Here is a 14100-nt window from a genome sequence, read left to right as displayed (position 1 = left end):
GCTTGGTTTGTGCTCTGACATGAACTGTCAACTGTGGGCCCTTATATAGACAGGTGTGTGCCTTTCCAAATCATGTCCAATCAACTGAATTTACCACAGGTGGACTCCAATTAAGCTGCAGAAACATCTCAAGGGTGATCAGGGAAAACAGGATGCACCTGAGCTCAATTTTGAGCTTCATGGCAAAGGCTGTGAATACTATGTACATGTGTTTTCTCAATTTTTTTATTTTTAATAAATTTGCAAAAATCTCAAATAAACTTTTTTCACATTGTCATTATGGGGTGTTGTGTGTAGAATTTTGAGGGAAAAAAATGACTTTAATCCATTTTAGAATAAGGCTGTAACGTAACAAAATGTGGAAAAAGTGATGCGCTGTGAATACTTTCCAGATGCACTGTACCTCCAAGTATTCAGTTCTATTTTGGACTAAGTCGTTTGAACATCTCTGTTCAAATTTTGGCAAAGTTTTCCAGCCAGGATATAATATACGAGTGGCTGCCCCAAACCTTTATAATGTCTGAAGTCTCGTCCTTATATACAGGTATATATATATATATATATATATATATATATATATATATATATATATATATATATATATATATATATATATATATTCTTTTTAAGTCTGAATTGCAATCTGATTATTAGGTAACACTTGGTGGTTCGTTATCCAGTTGGCAAATATCTGCCATATCCTCTCAGTTGCAAGAAGCAGCTCATAGATGTGTGATACGGTGTCTGCCAAATAATACAAAGAGTACACATGTTTTGCCCTTATTGGGGCTCGTCAGGTGTACACAGTTTTGTATGCTCTTACGGGGATCAAACTTCGGATGTGCCTGAGGCGAGAATTCTGACACTGTGCCATGGCTGGTTCACTTATTTGGCAGGGTGGAAATCAGAGTATTACATTCTTTTTTAAGTCTGAATTGCAATCCAAGTAGCAATATCAACTTTACTATCAATGTGACGTCCCTACTGACAGCACATTTAAAATAAACTAATACACTTGAATAGCAGGATGAAAAAGTGCCAGAGGTAAATGTATTGGCATCAGGAAAGTTGCCACCTAGATAACATTACATACCTTGCCATAAATCTCAGGATGGCGCATCTCTAGAAGCCTCTTCAGGTTTGTGGTGTACTTTCCCTTGAGCTTCATTCCACATGGCTTACACTGGGTTTTATTTTCATCAGCATTGTAATTAAAGTTGGTCCATATGTCTGACCACTTCTTTCATCCGAGAATCACGTTGGTCGACATAGCGGAGCCTGATTCTGGCTGACGAGATGAATTTCCTGATGGTGCCCAAACTATTGTTATCTAATTACAAGCGTGCATACAAGTTTTAAAAATTGCATGCTTGTTATTTGTTTGCCAAACCATGTCATGTGTAATAGAGATGTGCAACGAGCTCCATATTACTCAGTGTCCAGTTATCTGTTTGTAATATTTTTGTTTTGTTTATTTTTCATCAACAATGATTTTAAAAGTGTTCAGCTTAGTTTTTGTCTTTAAGGCACATTTTTATTTAGTTTTTGTTCCATTTTCATTAAAGAGAAAATATCGCTGACGACTATTTTTCATCTTAGTTTTTATCAACAAAATTAATGCTGAACAGCTGGAAACTTTAATTGTATTTTAAATCCAGACCTGGATAGATCATCAACTACAGTGACAATAATATCTAATACCATAAAAACAATCACAAAGTTTGCAATGGAGTATAACTTATAAAACCCATGGAGATTCTTACATTCAAATTCAAGATAATATTCCATCTTCTCACCATTAAAGTTACTCAAGAATTAATTATTTCTTTATTAATAATAACTTATTACCCACTATTAAATCTTGTAAATATAGCACTATTGTTATCTCTGATCATACTCCTCTGATCTTGGAGCTTAAAGCACTCTGCCCTACACACTAATTTCATAGCAAGCATCTGTAAATGCCGCATGGGTTGGATGGGCATCCCGGCCAGGTAAAAGGAAGAAGCTGAACCTGGAAGTAATGGCCGGAGGGGATGGATGGACAGCCCAGTGGGAATGAAATATGCTGCAGGGGACAGGTTATTCCCCCGGGACACAAGATGGCAGCAGCGCTCTGTATCGGCACCCATTTGAGAACCAGCAGGGGATGCTGGGAGATGTAGTCCGGCAACAAAGCCCTGCTGGGGACCACGAGTGCCTCAAGGGGGTGCTGCAGGAAGTTGCGCACCCTAATAAGTGGGACTTCCACATGACACGGAAGTACTTCCATCAGGCAGTAGCCCTGGCACCGGAAGTACTCCCGGGTCCTTAATAAAAGGGACCACACTCCCTTATCCAGGCAAATCAGAGCTAGGAGGATGTGCAGCAACAGTCGACTGGAGGAGGGTAGTGCGGTGATGAGAGATATTGAAAGGAGAAAGGATATTGTGCTTGTGCTTTTGCTACTTGTGGAATTGTGTTGAATAAACACTGACACTGTGGGGTAAAATCCTCTGAGTTGTGCACTGAGAGTAACAACGCTAAAGCAGCTATGATATTTGGAATAGCTTGGCCATTCCATGGACCATTATATTGTTACAGGTTGATTACAATCAGATGCCTTAAACTAATAAACAATATGCGGCTAATTTCAGTGTATTTGAAAAGCCACATCAGGGATGTGAATCTAAAAAATAAAGGGAAACCACACAGGGACAGTAGCACTGCTTTGACGCTGCATGCTGCTAGTTTGCAAAACCGAGCAGAGAACTTGCGTACGCAAGGGACTGAGTTGGCATGAAAATGTGCGTGGCTTTATGTCAAGTTTAGTTTTTATACATCACGATATGAGCGTGGAATCGGGCGTATGCAACATTTTTGTGCATATGCACCGTTTATACATGAGGCCCCAGGTCTACAAATGATGCACTTTAAAGGCAAACACATGCTGTACAATCATAATTTAGCCTCTTGAAACAAAAGAAACTAAACAACACATCTTCAAATCACAAATTAATTATTATGAAGGCTAGAGAGGGCTAATAAGAAGGCTAATAAGTTCACAAAACCTCTGACACTCTATGACGGTGCTGGTCAGCCCCACGCTACCGGGTCATCCCAGGAGCCTTTGTCACTGCACTAAAACAAATAAATAATAAAAGCACTAAAACAACCCTTTCATAAAATAAACCCAAGCCCCCCTTGTAAAACAGGACATTAAAAGAACACAAACTTTAAAATGACTGTAAAATCAGCAATAAATAAATGTCTATTGAAAAGTTCAAATCTTAAAACGTCAGCTTGAGTCTGTGAATTCTTTAAAAATTCAGGCACCTAACCCACTTACCGTTTCTCCTTTCTTCATTCCTTACTGCCTCTACTCATCCCACCGCTGACACCAAATGTGACAGTGCAGGTTGGCCCTATGCTAAGGGGTTCTTCCAGTAGCCTTTTGAACCTGCCTCTGCCAATAACCTAACCAAGGGATGAGCCTGGCAAATGAGGACACTCACACAAAGCAAGGGGTAGGTGCGTAAGTGTATTAGTGCTTTTATTAAAACCATCCAAAACAAAACAGTGTCTAACTAAATAGTGCAGTGCTCCATTTATTATAAATAAATAAATAATCCAATAAAAAGTCAGTGAACATGTGGAGATTAAAAACAGTCGAATAAATAATCCTTTAAAACAGGGTTAAAATCCTATGGCAGTAAACTATCCTTTCAAACTGAGTCCCCTGTTCATTTCTTTTCCCTCAACTCACAGATACAGCCAACCAACTTCAACAGGTCTAGGTCCCTACTGCCATATGGCAAGTAGCAGGGTTCCCCATCCGAACCTCACTCCAAGGCTTAGATTCCAGTGGACATCTGTGGCCCCAGCAGGGTGCCCCTTCCGAGCCTTCCCAACTCCCACTGCCATCCTGAAGTTACATAGAAGCGAGCCTTGATCTGTCCATTTCCCACTGCCTTTCTGGACTTACGTGGGAGCGGGCACCTAGTCATTCAAGCGCCCTAAACACACTTATCTGGAGTGGCCACATACTCCCTAAGGGACTACCTCCAGGCTGCCTGCCTTCTAACTATTGCATCAGTACTGTCTGCCTCCTGCCCCTCTCTCCTTTCTTTAACCTCCATTCTTCCATCTTTTCCTTTTCTTTTTTTTCCCTTTGCTCTCTTTTTTAAAAAGATATCTGGATTCAAAATCAATTTGAATAAAAGTGTGGTTTTCCAGTGATTCTCTAGCACATTATACTAGAATGGACATCTGTCTGATAAGTTTATCAAAACAGTTTAAATATCTAGAGGTAAACATCACAAGTAAATATAAAGATTTCTTTCAACAAAACTGGTAACAGCATGGAAAAAAATCAAACTAGATGCGAACAGATGGTCTACCCTTCATCTCACATTAGCAGGGAAAATTAATACTGTCAAGACAAACATTCTTCCCAAACTTCTTTTTCTATTTCAGAGCATCCCTATATTCATTAACAAATCAGTTTTTAAGAATCTAGACTCAATTATAATCTAAATTATCTGGAATGTGAGACATAAAACGCATTGAAAAGGAGACTCTACAAAGACATAACCAGACGGTGGTATGGCAATACCTAACTTTCGATTTTATTACAATGTAGCAAATATATAAGCTATAAAGACCTAGAAATTGAAATAAGTTGATGAATATATACAAGGCTGGTCTGCAATGGAAATAAAATTTTCCTATGCTTCTTTATACGCCCTGCTTTGTGCCCCAGAAAATACTAATTATCATCAGTATACCAATAATCCAATTGTCCATCAATCATTTAAATTATGGAACCAATACAGAATGTACTTCAAGGCAGAGAAGCTTTTATCTATTGCTGCTCTACACAATAATTACATGTTTCAACCCTCTCAAACCCACACTGTATTTGGAAAATGTCTGTCATTAAAACACTCAGAGAACTGTATATAGATAATATTTTTTGAATTTTATGAACAATTACACTTTAAATTTAATTTCCCAGCAACACAATGCTTCCATTACTTTCAAATCAGAAATTCTCAACAATATATAAAAACATCTAAAAGTCACTTCTTCTCGAAGATTTGAGGGTAACGTAGGAAAAGTATCTTTCAATTAATGTCTCAGAAAAGGAGTGGAAGGCAGCTATGCATAGAAAACACTAGCTCTATATGTGCAAAGCATTCAGTAATGCAACTTAAAATCTTTCATCAATCACATTTATCTTGTTTAATATTAGGCTATTCAAAATGTATAGAGGGCAAGATCCAACCTGTGAATAGTGTAATATAGCTCCAGCCTCACTGGATCATGTTTTGATGGTGTACCAAATCTGTATTATTTTGGACAAAAACCTTTGAATGCTTATCAGACAGCCTTGATGTCACAATGACTCCTAACCCATTAACAGCTGCGTTTGGTGTGCTCCCAGATGGGCTTAAAGTGGAAAAGAACAAGTTGATAGTAACTGCCTATACTGCACTACTAACACATAGGTCCATCTTACTTAACTGGACGAATCCCAACCCACGTTTTATAAGTCAGTTGGTAACTGATGTTCTACAAAATGTGAAGTTCTCACTTAGAGGACCTGTTCAAAATGTTTTTAAAATATGGCAATGTTTAATTAATACAATTTTAGTATAAGCATTTATATTGGGGGGAGGGGGAATTTTCCCTTCTTTATCTTTTTTTTAATTATTTTTGCCAATGCTCTTTTCTCTCCTCCCTTAATTTCAGGTAGGGGTGTTGTCTGTATTTTTCCCCTTCTTTCTTTTTTTTAACTTTCAGATGTTTTTTTATTCCTTTTTTAGTTTGACTAGGAACTTATTTGTTTTATAGGTTTGACTTGATTGAATGCAATGTTATTTTCTTCAAATAAAATAAACAAAAACTTAAAAAAATGTTTAAATTCCCTAAAATGTTGATACCTGTTCTGTCCAAGCTTTTGAAAAATACACACATTTAACTCAGCTGCCATGCACTCTGTCATTTTTATTAATAACTGAAATGAAAAGAGTTGGAATTGAAAAACAAGTTTGCTCAGTATCTCCTATGTTTAGTGTTCAAATGTGTCTCTTCGTGTATAATAATTATTTATTATCAAAACAATAAGTTCTTTCTGTCACCTCAATCACAGCATCCTTAATTTAAAATGCTGCAAAGTACCAATGAAGATACTCAAGTTGGAATTCCTTAAATGTCTCATTTTCTATTTTTATACCTCTGACTTCCATTTCTGTCATCTATGGGGAATATTTACCATTAAAATGTGCATAACTTTATACTACAATGAAAAATCTTTATATTTTTATCAGTGTTGTCAGGTTTTTGAGATAACATTAGTCCAACTGCCAATTAATCTCCATCCAAAAATAGGTCAAATCCCAATGGGGCTAAACAAATAAAAGTCAGGGTTCTAGTGTGAGGAACCTTTTCTCAGTTGGTAAAGCCTGTGATAGTCGTGTTGAGAAGGAGCTCTGTCCTGTGGTGCATTCTTGTAATGTGTGACTTCTCATTCCAGGAAATGCAGGATATGCAGGTTGGGGTGTAGAAGATGAGAAGTTAGTTGACCTCACTGGGTGTCTTCTTGGCACTGTGAGGGGAAGAGCAGAGAATAGGGTTAACGCCAGTGCCCCTTGACAATTCCTTGCCAAATAATACAAAGAGTACACGACATGTGTTTTGCCTTAATTGGGGCTCATCAGGAGTACACGCCTTTGCTTCCCCTTACTGGGATTGAACCCCAGATGTCAATGCCTGAGGCAAAGCCTCTGACATTGTACCATGGCGGCTGGGTTGCTAATATGATAGGGTGAAAATTGGAGTATTACATTCATAACTCTGAATCGCAATCTAATTATTTGGATGGTTACCTACTAGGTAACACTTGTGATTGGTCGGCTAGTCAGTAAACATCTGCCACATCCTCTCAGTTGCAAGAAGCAGATCAAAGATATGTGATGCAGTACCTGCCAAACAATACAAAGAGTATATAACATGTGTTTCACCCTAACTGAGGCTCATCAGGTGTACATACCTTTGCTTCCACTTATGGGGATCAAACCTCGGACGTCAGTGCCCGAGGGAGAGCCTCTGTAAATGTTCAGTATCTCATTGTACATCCCCTAAAAATGTTCTTGTTGCTCACTGGCAGTAAACTCTGGAATCGTCCTTTGCTGAACATCATTTATGAGAACAAACTATTCACCTTGCTAAATCTGTAGATTATGCTTCATCGTATTTTAACATGAAAGTACAGAAGACCTAATACCTCCAAACAGGCATAACCTTCCATCAAGGCCAATACCTGCTTTTCCATTTGACTGTTTTGTATCTTGGAAAAGAATGCCTGATTGATCTGCTGAATGTGAAAGTGGAAGATGAGACACAACATAAACATAAACAGTAGTGTATGTCTTCGAGATAACAAAGGAAATATCTTGAGTTGGCCAACTCTATGTTTATTTGTTCTGTCAATAAAGTATTGAGGAGATCAACCACTTCAGGGAGAAGATCCTAGGGGTATTTTCCATACGTCGCTTAAATCATCCGAGATCAAATGCCTGAACTTGGATAAGTTGATGCTGGTGAAACTCATCCAGGATAAGTCGGTTCAAACGCAGCCGCGTAGTAGATTAGTCTAGCTGGATCTAATTATCCGAGATGAATGCGTGCAGCAGAGCTGAGTGAAAAGCCCATATATATTGAGTATAGAAAACATGATCAGCAAGTCTTTGATAGGCTGCAATAAAATGACGAAAGAACGGGCACATTTTTTTTCACACAAGCTGTGTGTGTGTGTGTGTGCGTGTGTGTGTGTGTGTTAGTTAGTTAGTTAGTTAGTTAGTTAGTTAGTTAGTTAGTTAGTTAGTTAGTTAGTTAGTTAGTTACTCGAAGGATTTCAAGATTTAATATGCACAACGAGTAACACTGCAAAAGCTGCCCAAACCAGAAAAGACGGCTGGCAAAAAGTGGCCGACAAATTAAACGCGTGTGCATTGTACTTACTGAAAGCAGCGTTTCATTTCCTATGTGTCAGATTAATTATTATTTAATATGTCATAATTCCAGATCAAACGTGAGCACAAGGAGAACATGGGAACAGGTTAAAGTGAAGTGCAAGAATATACTTCAAACTGGTAAATATTGGTATATAACTATTTAAAGAATTGTTGACATAAAGAATCATATATAATGTAAATAACATTAATTTTAAAGCTAATAAGAAGGCAGACAAGCAAAAAACAGGTGGAGGTCCACGCGGTTCAGATCTAACCCCTGCAGAAGAGTTGGCTCTCCAGCAAAATGCCCATTGCCCTGTTTCTGAGGGCATTCCAGGGGAAAAACCCTCCTCAGAACCAGTGGCAGGATGCTGTGGTCAATTCATTTCAGGTAAAGGATGGTCATTGCATATATTTTTCCCATTGGGATTAATAAAGTATCTATCTATCTATCTATCTATCTATCTATCTATCTATCTCAATGTGTGCCATAGGTAGGTTCCATATAGCCCTCTTTTTTGTTGGGTCAGTTGCAGGGAATGTCATATCCCTAGAACCTGTGTCTGACCAACGAGATATTGACAAAGGTCAAATATTTGATGAAGACACTGTGTCTGATTATTCATAAAGAGGAGAGGTACATTTTCCAAATCAAACTCCACTCTGATCAGTCCCATGTGCCCCAATCGTATTTGGAAATCCTAGGTAATGAGAATGTTAGGCTGATTGTGAGATTCTTTATGGAACTGTGGGTGTTTTAGCCTGTGTATTACCTACCTGCAATGGTATGAAACGCCTCTTTTATTGTCTGCACACGCAGGTGTCCAGGAAACACTATGAAAACCTGAAGGAAATATTTCAGAGCCAAACAGACTTTACGAATTGCCTGGCAAACTGTACTTTTAGATCGATTTTCTGCATCGCCTACAGTACATAAAAAAGTGCCGCTTGCAAAAAACCTCAAAGCAATGCATACTGTCTGTGTGGTTGTGAGTGCCCGACTTCGCCGAGTTTGACTTCGACTGTGATTCTAATAAATTTTTGAGGTACAATATTCCCCCTCGGCTAAAGCGGTATCTTTCAAAAAGAATTTCCTCTGGGAGCAATAAAGGATCTTGCTGATCACGCAAAACCCTCTCTATATGAAATTCTCTTCTTATAATTTTCGTACCGATATCAATTGGTCGCTCATTCATGTACGGTGAAGTCATGACTGAAAGAATTCCATGCACAGACACTGATTAAGTGTGTGAGATAATCCTTGTTTACATCGAACAAACCTGCTCCAAGCAGGCTTGAGGATTTGGATGTGTTGCTATGACAACACATCCAGCAAGAGTTTCGAAAAACGACAGATCCAGGATCAGGCCAAATCGTCAACAATTACATCCAGCTAAACGAGTAATCCACGTACGAAAAATACCCCCCTGGGTTTCTAATCTTCTCTTCTAATCTTTTTTGATTTCTTTGATGGAATCTGTAATAAAGTGAAAACCTGTCAGCTCTTGGTGTACTGGGATGTATGCAATGAGGACATGTGTTTTCTGGCAATTGATGTAGGGCGCCACATTGCTCATATTAGTGATTGTTCCAGTACACAAGAACAAATTACTACCTACCTCCAGTTGCTACCTGCAGTTAACTTCTGTATCAAAGTACAAATATTTTGAAAACACCTTGTTCTGGCTGTTTTGCTACTTTTAGGTCTAAATTAGGAGCTCAGGATGCCGTGTTTTTAATTCTAGACATCTTTAAACATGTGGAGAAATCTTAAAATTTAGTTCACCATGTAAATCTTACCAGTGTGTTCAACAGTTTAGCCACATCTTCTTACTGAGAACGGTGAGAACTTATTGGTTAGCTCCAAACTTATTTGGTGGCTGTACAATTTTCTTATGACTTACTGCCTGCAATGACAAGTAATGTGGCAAACAGGTTTTGAAATTAATCATATGTCTGAAATGCTAAATTCATAACTTAGACTAAAAAGGTTTAAACACATCCTTAAATACCCTGCCAAATGTCTGAATTTTAAATCATGTACTTATAATATTGCAGAATGGCTAGGTAGGGGTGGGCAGCCACATGGTCACAAGAAATGAGATTTTCTCATATGCCGACTGTAACTTTGTTAAACTCACTGGGGTTCCCACTGAGGATTATTCACTCCAATAGTGCAATTGACTGGGGTTGCTCTTTTCTGCTCTTACTGATATTGAAAAGCACCATATATAAATTAATTGTCTTAAATGAGTTCTTTTATTTTTACTATACAGTTTCTATTTATTTTGTGTGTTTTTGACCACTGCATTATAAAACACATGACCAACTAAATTTAACATTCAGGGAAATACATTTTACCTCGAACTTCACCTCTGTGCATTGACATAACTAAGTGGAGTCTGTGGTTTTGAGGATACATATTTTTTGGTGTGGTCAAGGTATTATGCATCTGTTCTGTTTGTTTCTTCATTAGTGTGTAGCCATATCAAAATGATTCAAATGTAATTGCATGTGAGATAAAATTCCATCCTGATTTTGGGTAGAATCAGTGGAAAAATGGTGCATTTTTCCTTGAACAAGTAAGTGTACTTTTACATATTATTATGACTTGAAATTTGGTTTTGATTATTCTTATTAGTTTTTCTTATTATTAATCTCTTTTTCAGCCACCAGGAAAAGCATTTTTGATTCTGTCACAGTGCCCTCCATAATGTTTGGGACAAGCACGTTTTTTTCTCTATTTACCCCTCTGCTCCAAAGTTTATAACTACAAATCAAGCAGTTCAAATGTGATTAAAGTGCACATTGCAGACTTTAATGTAATGGTATTTGCATACATTTTGATCACACCATATAGAAATTGCAATGCTTTTTTATACATGGATCCTCCATTTCTGAGCACCAAAGAAAGAAACTAAAATCAAAAAAATAATAAAATCAGGGCGGCACGGTGGCGCAGTGGGTAGCGCTGCTGCCTCGCAGTTGGGAGATCTGGGGACCTGGGTTCGCTTCCTGGGTCCTCCCTGCGTGGAGTTTGCATGTTCTCCCCGTGTCTGTGTGGGTTTCCTCTGGGCGCTCCGGTTTCCTCCCACAGTCCAAAGACATGCAGGTTAGGTGGATTGGCGATTCTAAATTGGCCCTAGTGTGTGCTGGGTGTGTTTGTGTGTGTCCTGCGGTGGGTTGGCACCCAGCCCGGATTGGTTCCTGCCTTGTGCCCTGTGTTGGCTGGGATTGGCTCCAGCAGGCCCCCGTGACCCTGTGTTCGGATTCAGCGGGTTGGACAATGGATGGATGGATGGATAATAAAATAATTTATATTGTAACTAAATATCTGTGAAAAGTTGTTTAGTTTGATCAATTCTGTAGTTACCAAAATATTAACAAGAGTTTCCATAGAGCCATGGAAACTTTCATGCTTGCACAATACATAGACATGGCTTTCTAATACTTAATTCCAATAATCCACTGTAAATTATTGAACTCTGTCATTTGTTGTTTGTATTATGAAAGGAATAAGATAAGCTTCATTTTACTCCTTTTAGTAGATTACACTAAACTATAACCTGTCATTTAATTTTGTTTAATTAGAGCAAACAAAAAGTACAACAGAATACAGAGTCAATGTAATCTAAAAAAGCAGACTCATTTACGGAAGATCTGCTGTGAAACACGAGCTCACCATTAGTATAAACAGTTGTCTAGTAGTAGACAGAAAATATTTTTAAAATCTGAATGCTAAAGAAAAGGAAATGGAAGTCTAATTTTTTCATAACAATTTTGTGAGTACATTTGGAAAGAGATGACCCATATAAAAAATAGAAGGACTGGTAACTGTTTGCATTGTGTAGGCAATGAAATTCTAGCTTGAAATATGTACTACATGTAAATGTCAGGATGCAAGCAGTCTTTCTGATGCAGCAATAATAAGGTAAGACAGTAAAGGTGTGTGTGAATGTGCCCTGCAGCATACTGGTGCTCTTCCCAGTGTCACTTCCTGCCTTGTGCCTGATGCTGTCCTTGTGACCCCTGGCCTAGAGTTAACAGGTTCGATGATGGATGATGTTCTTCCCTCATGGGCCATGACTATCATTGGTACAACTGAGCTTACAAAGTTAAAGCCTATAGAGATTGTGTCTGTTTAAGTTCTTAGTCTCATTTTTAAAGGGTAAGTTAGGTATTTTTCAAGTCAAAAGTTACTTTTGTACAGTCTTAGTGTTCATTACTTTGCATTACTGTAAATTGTGTTCTAAAGTGAAGCATTTTTTTATATTTTTTATATGCAAAACAGCATTTTGTATCATTTTTGTGAATGCAATATCAACAAAAGAAAGACTTAAAAAACAGCATTCATAGAATGCAAAAATTATATACAATATACAAATACTGCATTTGTAATTATGGCTGTCTGTCTAGTAACCTTGAAATCTGGGGACAGAAACTGTCTCTGAAACCACTTGAGTAAGTTTGAATGGTCCCATACTGTTTGTCAGAATGAAGAATTGAGAAAAGAAGCTGTGAAGAATGAATAATGTTTTTAACAATACTGTGCATGTGTTTTACATTTCTTGAACAGAAGACCACTTAGTGCTGTTAATGATCTATATCCCCTGCCATCTTACGTTTTTGAGGTGAGCAGGTGCCATATTACAGGATGTTATGCCGCCAGCAAGGACAGATTCCATTACATACTCATACAAGGTACTGAAAACAGATTGCCAATATGAGCTTCTTCTGACATCTGAGGAAGTGAAGGCAAAGGTGAGGCCTCTTAACATTTGCTGAATTGTGTTGAGCTGTCATTTAATACCAGTGATATGTCTGATTATGAAGGTGAGGATACATTTAACCTGCCCTATGAACCATCTTGCTCTAAACTGAGTTTTAGGTATCCCTGTTTACTATTTTTGCAGTATTTGTAGATATAGTAAATGTTTACGCATCCCTGCACCCCTCAGCGATGGTCATGTCAACACACCACTAACTTGTTGTTGTTTTATTTGTTTTGTGGATACTGCTCTTTTGTTTTAGTTTTGTATTGCTATCTCCATGCACTGCATATCAGGGGCCTCATGCATAACACCATGCATAGAATTCACACTAAAATATGGTGTATGGGCAAAAGTAGAAATGTGCATATGCACAAAAAAAATCCAGATGTATAAATCTGTGCATACGCCAGCTTCCATGTTCTTCCGCTACATAAATCCTGGTCAACGTGAAAAGTAACGCGTGTGTATGCACCTGCTGTCCCACCTCGTCTCCTCCCAGAATTACGCCTCTTTGAATATGCAAATCAATATAAATAGCCCTTAACCACAGTGTTCTGTGAAAAGACAATGGAAAATGCATGGGAGAAAATAGAAGAATTTCAGCGAATACCAAGTGGAGGCAAGGAAAAACTTACAATTTGTTGGTTTAAACAGTGGTATAAACAACAAAAGGAAGTTGATCGAGTGACATAGAGTGTCGGAGAAACTAGAAAGTTCAAATTCACAAAGTCGCACAGTGCCCAAAATAAAAAAGAAGTTGTCAGATATCAAAGTCGCCGTGAAAAGGCAAGTCGTAACCCGCCATCTGAGTGTCATATGGAAGCTTATTATTAGGTTACAGGGAAAAGAAAAAAAATAGGGACACAGTGGGAAAAAAAACTCGAAATGTCAACTTTAACCTCGAAATTTCCACTTTAATCACGTGGTTCATTTGTTATTAAAGTAGAACATCATAAACATCTTAAAATCATTTAATTTACTAGTTTCTCAAACACCAAAGTAACACATTAAATGCTTTGTATTGTATGTGTTCTTCTATGTGCTCTATGTGTATAAATCACTATGTGCTTCTTAAACGGGCTTCCTCTTTCTCCAAAAGGACACAGAATCCATTACATTCGTGATATTACATCTATAACAAATAATTTAAATACTAAGATGTATGCTTGATATAATTTTCATGATGATAGGAATTAAAGCATGTTATTAAACATGGGAACACAGTGGTGCAGTGATAGTGACAAGTTGGCGCACCACCCAGAGATTGTTCCTCCCGCAAGATGCTGCACTGTGTGCAACCTTTGATAAAATAATTTATTGCAGCAGTACTG

The 14100-nt window shown here is 37.9% G+C and overlaps 1 protein-coding gene across 2 annotated transcripts in view; it reads right to left on the bottom strand.

Annotated features, from left to right (window-relative positions):
- LOC114662093 (monocarboxylate transporter 8-like) overlaps positions 1 to 14100 on the bottom strand; it is a 1225996-nt gene that overhangs the window by 159970 nt on the left and 1051926 nt on the right. Inside the window, exon 1 of one of the 2 annotated variants that reach the window (XM_051934372.1) lies at positions 11966 to 11976. The exons of the other annotated variant lie outside the window; for it this stretch is intronic. The gene's annotated coding sequence lies outside the window, so the exon portion shown is untranslated. Of the gene's footprint in view, positions 1 to 11965; positions 11977 to 14100 lie in introns of those variants that run through there. 2 annotated transcript variants of the gene reach the window in all.

The sequence above is a fragment of the Erpetoichthys calabaricus genome, chromosome 12 (assembly GCF_900747795.2).
Source record: "Erpetoichthys calabaricus chromosome 12, fErpCal1.3, whole genome shotgun sequence".
NCBI classification, from domain to species: domain Eukaryota; kingdom Metazoa; phylum Chordata; class Cladistia; order Polypteriformes; family Polypteridae; genus Erpetoichthys; species Erpetoichthys calabaricus.
The sequence above is the reverse complement of the archived record's forward strand: the minus strand, read 5'-3'. Positions and strand labels throughout refer to the sequence as shown.